Source organism: Rhinolophus hipposideros (assembly GCF_964194185.1).
Source record: "Rhinolophus hipposideros genome assembly, chromosome: 12".
Classification (NCBI taxonomy): domain Eukaryota; kingdom Metazoa; phylum Chordata; class Mammalia; order Chiroptera; family Rhinolophidae; genus Rhinolophus; species Rhinolophus hipposideros.
In genome coordinates this window covers 31,188,500-31,198,471 of record NC_138058.1, presented here as the reverse complement: position 1 = coordinate 31,198,471, position 9,972 = coordinate 31,188,500, and the positions used below count along the sequence as shown (strand labels likewise).

At 38.7% G+C, this 9,972-nt stretch overlaps 2 pseudogenes across 2 annotated transcripts; both read left to right on the top strand.

Moving 5' to 3' along the window:
* Positions 1 to 564: 564 nt before the first annotated feature.
* On the top strand, positions 565 to 4,014 carry LOC308505997 (ferritin light chain-like; annotated as a pseudogene). The gene is made up of 2 exons: positions 565 to 570; positions 3,422 to 4,014. The product of its transcript is annotated as a ferritin light chain-like (transcript).
* A 2,792-nt stretch (positions 4,015 to 6,806) lies between these two features.
* Positions 6,807 to 9,972, top strand: LOC308505996 (transmembrane emp24 domain-containing protein 2-like; annotated as a pseudogene). Its single transcript has 2 exons — positions 6,807 to 6,852; positions 9,333 to 9,972. The product of its transcript is annotated as a transmembrane emp24 domain-containing protein 2-like (transcript).

Here is a 9,972-nt window from a genome sequence, read left to right as displayed (position 1 = left end):
GTTTTATTAGTTTGTTACTTTTTTGTTTTATATTCCACATATGAGTGACATCACACAGTTTTGTCCTTTTATGTTTGACTTCTTTCACTTAGCATAATACCCTCAAGACCCATTCACGTCATCTCAAAGGCAATATTTCATCTATTTTTACAACTAAGTGATTATATAGCATATATTTCACATTTTCTTAAGTTGCTTCCATAATGTAAATAATGCTGTGATGAACACAGGGGTACATATATCTTCACAAATTAATGTTTCCATATTCTTTGGATAAATACCCAGAAAAGGAATTGCTGGACCATATGACTGCTCGTCTCTTCACGTTTTAAGGAACTTTCATACTGTTTTCCATAGTGGCTGAAGCAATGTTTATTAAAAACAACGCTTTGTTTTTAAGTTGGATAGAATGTATTGAAAATCACAGTTATAGATTTAATGTTTATCCTTGGTGCCATAAGCTTGTCCTGCAATTAGGAATGTGATTTAAGGTGGTTCAACCCTGACTTTTCAAAGCATACCCGTATTTGCCCATAAGGCCTTTAACTCATTGTGGTGGCCAACATGGCGGTATCTTCCATAACCCTGTACCCTTAACTTCTACTCCTTGTCTCCCACTACCTCCCTCAACCCCATGGAGCACTAGGAAAATCCCAGGGAGCCTGGTTCTGAAGATCACACTCTGTCTACCACTTTGAATTGCTAGTGTAAATACAGAACCGAGAAGCAGAAATAAAAGGCAACTGCTCTCTACTAACCCCAAGTGTTAAAATAATACTATCAAGTTCTCCTGCTTTGTTTCAAACCCACATCTCTTAAAATTTTTTTCTATAACTATGATATCTTTTTTTTTTAATTTAAATTTATTTATTGGGGTGACAATTGTTAATGAAATTACATAATTTCAGGTGTACAATTCTGTATTACATCAACTATAAATCCCATTGTGTGTTCACCACCCAGAGTCAGTTCTCCTTCCATCACCATATATTTGTATGATATCTTTATCATATCTTAGTATCATGTCCAAAATCAGGCACCCATTGATGACACCCATTACAGTTCCACTCTGGCTCCACATGTGCTCAATCCAAAAGATGCAGAGAAAATCCACAGCTGCTCAGTAGACTAATTGGCAAGCTACAACTTTTGGCCAGAAAGGTTTTGTCCCAGCTTCTTTCCAAAAAAGTAAGTGTACGTTTGCTTCAGGTAACTTCCTGTTAAGCACCCTTGTTCAATCATGGCTTTGGTCTTTGTAATTGTACCATTAGCAGGGAAGAGTGATATGGCAGAAAGAGAGAGAGAGAACATTAGAACTTTGTGTAACACAGGATTGAAGTAGTATGGCTAGCTGTATGTTTCAAGGTGATTCGACAAACTGTGTGATTCGAGCATTTTTATTTGATCTGCAAGCCTTACTGCACCATGACCTTGTCTAGGATAGCTTGCCTGGTAGGATGCTTGGAAGCCATCACTGCATCAAGTTAATGTCCCACTTTATGGATTAAAGTCCAGGCAGCCTTTTCCAAAGGCTGCCTCCTTGAGAATTATGCTGTATAGGCTCCTTGGAGAAGGAGCTCAAAATTGATCAATTTCTAACAATTAAAGATTTTTAGAGAAGAAGAGGGTACTTCCCAAAAAAACCAGATGGGAAGATGAGTGTTCAAATCCATAAAAGGAGTCACTGGGAAGTTGGGGAAAACAAGACATTCCAAAGTGAGGTGAATGAGATACAACATACATCAAATGGATCAATTAGAATTTTTGGTAAAAGTACCTTTCTGAAGAAGCCTACAAATAATGACTAGCTCAGTAATAATGAACATCTTTAACAATTAGATTGTAGTTTCTACATATAGTTTTCTATCAAAAAGAGCCAAGCTTCTTGAACAAATGGCTAATTCCAGGTCTGAAGCAGGAAATATATACACGAGGAGTCGTGGACCATCTTAGTCTACCAGAAAAGCGGTTTTCAGTGATTAATAGGGTCATGTCAGAATGACTCAGGAGCAAACAAGAAGAGGTTCCCACTGAGGGGACAAGAGGGGACAATTTCATTATCAATAGAAATTATAGCTGTGATGAATTAAAACATTAAGACTGTATAAATAGTAAGTTTAAAATTATACAGTAAAAAAAATCTCATTGGTCATGTGTGGAGAATGCTAGAGAACCAACTCATTACTTTGAAAAGTTGTAAACAAAAGGAAAGAATCAAACATTTCTAAAAAAAAAATGGACTGTAGGTACAAGAGAACCTATTGAAGCTAATAATTTGTAGTTTTTCAACTAAAACTGGAAGGCTGGACCTCATTACTTTGGATTATTGAACGTTGAGATGGAGACTGTTCTGTTCTATACTGTTAATAGTTTACTGAATTCCACAAAAGAAACAGAATAGGGAAGAATGCTTTCACTGTACTTTTAACAATGTTTACTGCAGATTCATAACCTCAAGTGACCATGTAATAAATGTTAATAAATGATGACAAAAACAGAGAAAGACGCATCACCATACGTAGTTAAACAAAAACATTTTATTCTGACATATTGCAACCCATTAGTCATTTGTGTTCTTTTTCCATTAAATTTGCACTCATGTGTTTCACAAGTTTCATTATGGGTCATTATTTCTATATATTTGTATGCATAACTGCATAACTGCAGTAGACAAAAATATTACAGCAACACACATTTTTAAAAGGACCCAAGCAAAATAAATAAAACGTCATGAACTTTACCTCTTTCTTGTGGATTTATTTTAAATTATCACTTTATCCTGCATAAAGGAATTTTTCAAATGGCATGTGATTTTTCCATTCTGATAAACTTCTTTAGAAAACATCATAAAGAGAACCGACCTGCCTACTTTGCCTCCTACTCTTTAATTTTCTATCCTCTCCTATGAGGATGGAGATTAACCCATTATGTCAATGACTTGTTAGGTTAAATCACAATAACTGCCATGGTTATAGTATATAACCCATCCCAGAATAAAAGGGGTTTAAAAAGACAACTTATATCAATTACATTCTTCCAAAGAAGGACAGGAAAATGGACACTAAAATGAGAGAGCTAACACAGAATAGGCAACTAGAAGCCTGCTCCTAATTTTCAGGTCTTAAAGGGTATGCACATGGGAATGGTAACACCAAGGGTACATATTTCACTTTTTTTTCTCACTCCTCAAAGGCAACAGTATTCACAGATATGGATAAATTCAAGAAAACAGAAATTCCAGTACCGCCAGGTTTTGTCAAACATTTGTATTAAACATCACTGTGAGATCCCTCGGCAGTCCCCTCGATCTGTCTCTTGTTACAACTGTGTCTGGGAGGAACAGACGCAGGGAAGCCCCTTCTTCCACCTTCCGACCACCCTCCAACCTCTTTTCTAGTCTTAACCTTCGGAACCAACTCAGCCATCCTTGGCCTCTGAGACCAGCCAACACTGTTGTTTGAGCTTAACTCCTTTACTGAGCAACCACGAGCTCCAAGTTCACCAGAATTGTTCCACCCAGGTGGAGGCCACCGTCAACCGCTTGGTCAACCTGCATCTGTGGGCCTCCTACACCTACCTCTCTCTGGGCTTCTATTTCGACTGCAACAATGTGGCTCTGGAGGACGTGGGCCACTTCATCCACAAGTTGGCCAAGGAGAAGCGTGAGGTCGCCAAGCGTCTCTTGAAGATGCAAAACCAGCGTGATGGCCACACCATCTTCCAGGACCTGCAGAAGCCTCCCCAAGATGAGTGGGGTAAAACTCAGGATGCCATGGAAGCCACCGTGGTCATGGAGAAGAACCTGAACCAGGCCCTTTTGGATCTGCAGGCCCTGGGTGCTGCCCGCACAGACCCACACCTCTGTCACTTCTGGGAGAACCACTTCCTGGATGAAAAGGTGAAACTCATCAAGAAGATGGGCGACCACCTGACTAACCTCCACATGCTTGCCAGTCCCCAGGCCGGGCTTGACTAGTATATCTCTTCAAAAGGCTCACCCTCAAACTCGACTAGGAGCCTTTGGAGCCCAGAGGCCTTTGAGGGGCCCCTCTGTGTCCGCCTGGCATTGGGCTTCTGCCTGAGCCTCTCCCTGCAACCATTAGACAGTGGTTCTAACCACCCTTGTGCCCTCGCCCATGACGTGGACCAAATTAAAACAATAAAGCTTTTCGCAGAAAAACAAAACAAATCACTGTGAAAGGCATTGCGCTAATTATTAGAGTTACAGAGGAGTATGAAACATAATTATTATTCTCAAAAGACTTCCACAAATAACTTTTTGATTGAGTGCTTCCCATGTACCATGGTCAGCACTGTGTGCATATAGTATATACATACACATATCTCTGTATATATATTGTAGTCAGGTTTTGTAGTGAAGATATATAAATATCTTCAAAACCTCACTACAACTTCATGAGATAGTATTGTCATTTCCACTTTAGAGATGAAGAGACTGAAGCTCAGGGAAGTTAAGTAACTTTCCCAAGGGCAAAGCAACTTAAGTGTTTGATCTGGATTTGGAACCTTAACAGTCTGACAGTCTGTCCTTAGAGTCTGAGCGTTTAACTATTAAGCTACTCTCTCCACTACAAGTTTGATCAAGAGACTGAACATTTACATGTACTAGTTTAGATGCACAAATGGGTGGGTTAGAGTTTGGCTTTAATCCTTAGTCTGACATTTTAGTCAACTCTCTTTGTGCCTCATTTATTTCATCTATCAAATGGGAACTTTAATATCTATCTTATGCAACCTACCTTATGCAATTGTTATAATTATGGATGAGAAGTGATTTGATAGGACAAATATTATACAAATATAAAGTGCTGGGTTTTTTCTAAAGCAACAGAGGGCCCCACATCTGTCTCCTGTCTTTGTGGGGTAAAGTTTAGACTGATACTCTAATTCAACAGATACTTATTGAACATCGACTGTGGTTCCAGCAAGTGGCTGGCACTACCTGCATAAAAGATGAGCAAATCAGAATAGTTGCTGCCTTTGTGGAGTGCATAGTTTTAAGTCAAAAACAAACATTAAACAAACAAGTACACAAATATGGGTATATTTTTAAATTGTATCTTGAAGGAAATAAACATCTGGTCAGGAAAGAGAATAAGAGGGTGGACTTGAAGGAAGTGGGGGGAGAATTGAAAGCGTGGGGTGGGGGAGGTACCAGTCTAGGGCTGGGCATGCAGAGCCTTGGGGGCTCTCTGAGAAATTTTTGTATTTTATGCCAAGTGCAGTGGGAAATCATTAATGGGTTAAAAGCTGGGTCTGGCATGGTCAAAGAGTTGAATGAAGGTGTTTGCAAAAGTGATTACACTGATGACCCATGATGTCAGGGCTGGATTAGCGGTTGGTGAAGGATGGGGAGAAACATCAGGTCACTGGACTGAAGGGCTTCATAAGGTGAAAGGAGTGCTGCTGGAGGGTTAGTTGAGAAAGTGGAAGGATGAGTGAGTGTATTTGAGTGGGTGAGGAAGGCAGTGAAGTTTCTGATCTATGTTATGACCGTGGGAGTGGGTGGTGGTAACAGAAAAGTGTAGCTGGAGATATTGAGTCAGAGAACTGATAAGGCCAGGGCAATGTGACTGAACTGGGAAGAAAGTTCCAACTCACCTCAGGCTCAAGATTGTGGGTTTTGTACAGCGCTGACCCCTGCTGGTAAGTTCTGGGAGCTGAGCTGCTGACTAAGAAGCCTGAGGGAACCCTAAGAAGCACAGGGAAAACTGCATCCACAGGCAGCAAAGGAAAAGGGCTGTTTTCACTTAGAACATTTTCACTTTCCAAAATGTTTCTGCCAGGGTATTTTGGCTTAGAATGTCCTCTCAACTAAAGCTTCCTTCATAAATAATCCCAGGCTCATGTTATCAAATAATGAAAATGCAATGCATGAATATTTGGGAGAACATTTCTCCATAAGTTTTGCTTTTACTTTCTTAGTAAAATATAACATACACGTTATAAAATGCAAAAATCTTAATTGCATGACTAGATGAAATTTTAGGATGCATACACCCATTACATTACAAAATTTAACCCTCACCGATATTAAGATGTAGAATATTTCCACAAACCAGAAACCTCCCTCTTGCCCACTTCCTAATTACTACTTACTCAACTATCCTGACTTCTAACCACTATCCTGACTTCTAACAGCAGATTAGTTTTGTCTTGAACATCATATAAATGGAGTCAAACAGCATTTACTCTTCTTTTAACATATTTTTATGTTATATACATTTATGTTACACATATTTATATTACATACATTTACTCTTCATTTAACATATGTCTGTGAAAGTTACCCATAGTGCATGTAGCAGTAGTTCATACCTTTTTGTTTTAATGCCATTTAAAAATATGCAACCATCATTTATCCACTTTCCTGCTGATGGGCATTTGGGTTTTTTCCAGTTTATGAGTTTTGTACTGCTATGACCATCCCTCTATATGTCTTCGGTTGATTGTATGTATGCACGTATGCATGCATTTGTATAGATAGATAGATAGATAGATAGATAGATAGATAGATATGTATGTGGTATTTATATATGGTGTTTATAAATACAAGTGAGGGAACAGATCCATGTATCAACTCATGCTGCTTTAAAAAGAAAACATTATTTTCATGACAATGCTTGTTAATCTAGCCAATAGAATCATTTGCAAAAGAATTGAGTGTGTAGTAGTTATTCGCTTACAAATAAGAACCATTTCCTCTCAAGACTTCAGTTATTTTAATTATTCTAGATTATTTGCAAAAGCTAAAATTCAAGGGGTTCTGTTTCCAGAATGGCCGCATGACGTTATGCATGGATCTGTTCACCTACAAAATAACCGAAACAGGTGAAAATTACAAAAACCACCCATTTAAAGTCTCTGAATATTATCTGAAGGTAATACAGCAAACAAAGCAATATTTACTCAAGGAAATCTATTAAATTTCAGTCTGAAGAGCAAGAGTCTGTGGTCCTTGAGCCACAACCTGCCCCCTCTCTCCCCTCCTTCAGCTAGCTTGATGGAAGGGCCACTCCAGGTACATTTGACCAAAAAAACAGGATTTTCTTTCCCCTTCGTTCATAGTCAAGAGATACAGTATATCACCAGGAGGTGCCCCCGGCATTTTAGTGTCTCCATTTCTAAGTTGCAGAGGCTAAATTCCTGGTGAAGATGGCCAAGAAGTTGAAGACTCTCTTCCTCTACTCAGAAATTAAAGAACATTTGATAAATGGAAAGACATCCCATGGTCATGGATCAGACGACTTACTATATTTAAAAGGTCAAAGCTCCTCCAATTGATCTACAGATTTAACACAATCCTTATCAAAATGCCAGCTTGATTCTTTGCAGAAATGGACAAACTGATCCTAAAATTCATAGAGAAATTCAAGGGACCCAGAATAGCCAAAACAATCTTGAAAAACAATAACGAAGTTGGAGGACCCACACTTTCCAATTTCAAAATTAACTACAAAGCTACAATGTAGTGCTGGAATAAAGATAAACATATAGATCACACTTGATCTTAGCCAAAAGGCCTAGAAGCGATAACATATAGATCAATGGAATATAATTAAAGAGTCTAGAAATAAATCCTCACATTTATGGTCAACTGATTTTCAACACAGGTTCTAACATAATTCAATGGAGAAAAAAATAGTCTTTTCAGCAAATGGTGCTGGGATGACTGGATATCCGCACACAAAAGAATGAAGTTCATTCTCTACCACATACCATATACAAAAATTAACTCAAAATGGATCAAAGACCTAAATATAAGAGCAATAAATATAAAACTCATAGAAGAAAACATAGGCTTAAATCTTTGAGACCCTGGATTCGGCAATGGCTTTTTAAATATGACATCTAAAGCACAAACAACAAAAGACAAAATAAAGGGATTTGTATCTAGAATATATAAAAAACTATTACAACTTAATAATAAAAGGTAAGTAACCCAATTAAAAATGAGCAAAGGATCTGAATAAGCAGTTCTCCAAAGAACACACAAAGGGCTAATAAACAATGAAAAGGTGCTCAATCATCATCAGCCATCAGGTAAACGCAAATGCAAATCACAGGGAAATACCACTTCACACTCCTCGGAAGGCTGTCATAAAAAAGACAGATAATAACGTATTGACAAGGAGGTGGAGAAATGAGAACCCTCACCTAATGCTGGTGGGAACGTAGAAGGATGTAGCCACTTTGGGAAACAGTCTGGCAGTCCTTCAACAGCTTATACATAAAGTTACTGTGTGATCTGCCATTTTGCTCTTAGGTATTTACCAAAGAAAAATGAGAAAAAAAACATATGTTTGCACAGCTGTAAGTATGTATAAAAACTGGTACATGAATGTCCATAGCAACAATATTTATCGTAATTAAAAAGTTGAAATGACTCAAACGTCCATCAACTAATAAATGGGTAAACAAAATGTGTTATACCCATATAATAGAATACTACTCAGTGATAAAAATGAATGAAGCACTGATACATACTACAACATGGACGAATCTTGAAAACATGCTAAATAAAAGAAGCCAGTCACAAAGGGCCATCAAAGGTGTGCTTTCATTTATATGAAATGTCCAGAGAAGTCAAACTATAGAGATAGAGAGTATATTAGTGGTTGCCTAGATGTGTGTGTGTGGGGGGCTGGGGGTGATAGCAAAGAAATATAGGGTTTCTTTTGGAGGCAATAAAATATTCTAAAATCAATAATGATGATGGTTGCACAATTCTGTGAATATACTAAAAAGCCATTGAATTATACATTTTAAATGGGTGAATTGTATAGTATGCACATTATATCGCAATAAAGCTGTTTAAAACTAGAATTGAGTTATAAATTTCTAAAAGGATATTGATTAAATGGTAATTCAAAATATCAAAGAATATAGTGCTTGCAGCTAACCTTACCTAAAAGACAATGAGAAGATTCGAAAGATTATTTAATCCTATAAGATGTTTGAACAATGAGAATTTTAAAAATATTATATTTTCTACTTTATCATTTTCTCTCTTCCCTTCTTCTTTCTCTCACCAAATCCCATTTTTATCTCTCTCCAAGTCTTATACTAGGTTGATTTCAAAGTCCTTTATACTTCAAATAGAACTCCATGAACAAAGGACATAGGAACAAATGAAAAGAGAATTATTTTATTACATATGGAGGTACAAATTTAAATTATTACAAATTGATATAATGTGAAAAATGATTCTATAATAGTTAAAAGGAATAGAATGGAGAGGAGGCGCAGCCTGCATGGGCGGCGCTGAGGCCTCCGTGCTGGTCCTGCCTTGGGCTCCAGCCCCACCTCAGTGGTGCTCGCTGAGCTGCAGGAGCTCCCGGCCACCCTGCTGGCCACCCACAGCCTCGGCTACTTTGTCAGCATCACACGCATGCCGAGGAGTGCTTCTTGGAGCGGGTCCCCTCGGGCAGGCACCACGAGGGGCCTCATCTTCGAAGTGGCCGAGGGCGGTTTCCTGAACATCGTCGTGGGGATTACCACGATCCTGATCGGGCCTGATCCGGCCTGATCGATCATGAAGGGATTTATAAAGGACGGCGGGAGTCAAGTGGGAAATACACTTTTGCTGCCCACGTGGGTGGAACACATAAGTTTTGTTTTAGCAATTGGATGTCTACCGTGACCCCAAAGATAGTGACGTGAATGGGAGGAGGGGGGCGAAAGGGTAAGACGTGGACACAAGCTCACCGGAACAAGCTAGAAGAAATGATTCATGAGCCAGCCCTGGAGATGACAGCTGTGAAACGTGAACAGGAAGACATGGAAGTCCAGGAGAGAATACACAGAGCGGTCAATGACAACAAAAACAGCAGAGTGGGCCTTCCGTCCTTCTTTGAAGCTCTTCTTCCAGTTGCCAAGACATGGAGAGATTTTTTGAAGTCCCAAGGGTTGTTTAAAAAGCCTTTTTCTGGTGATCCGAAACTCGCGTAA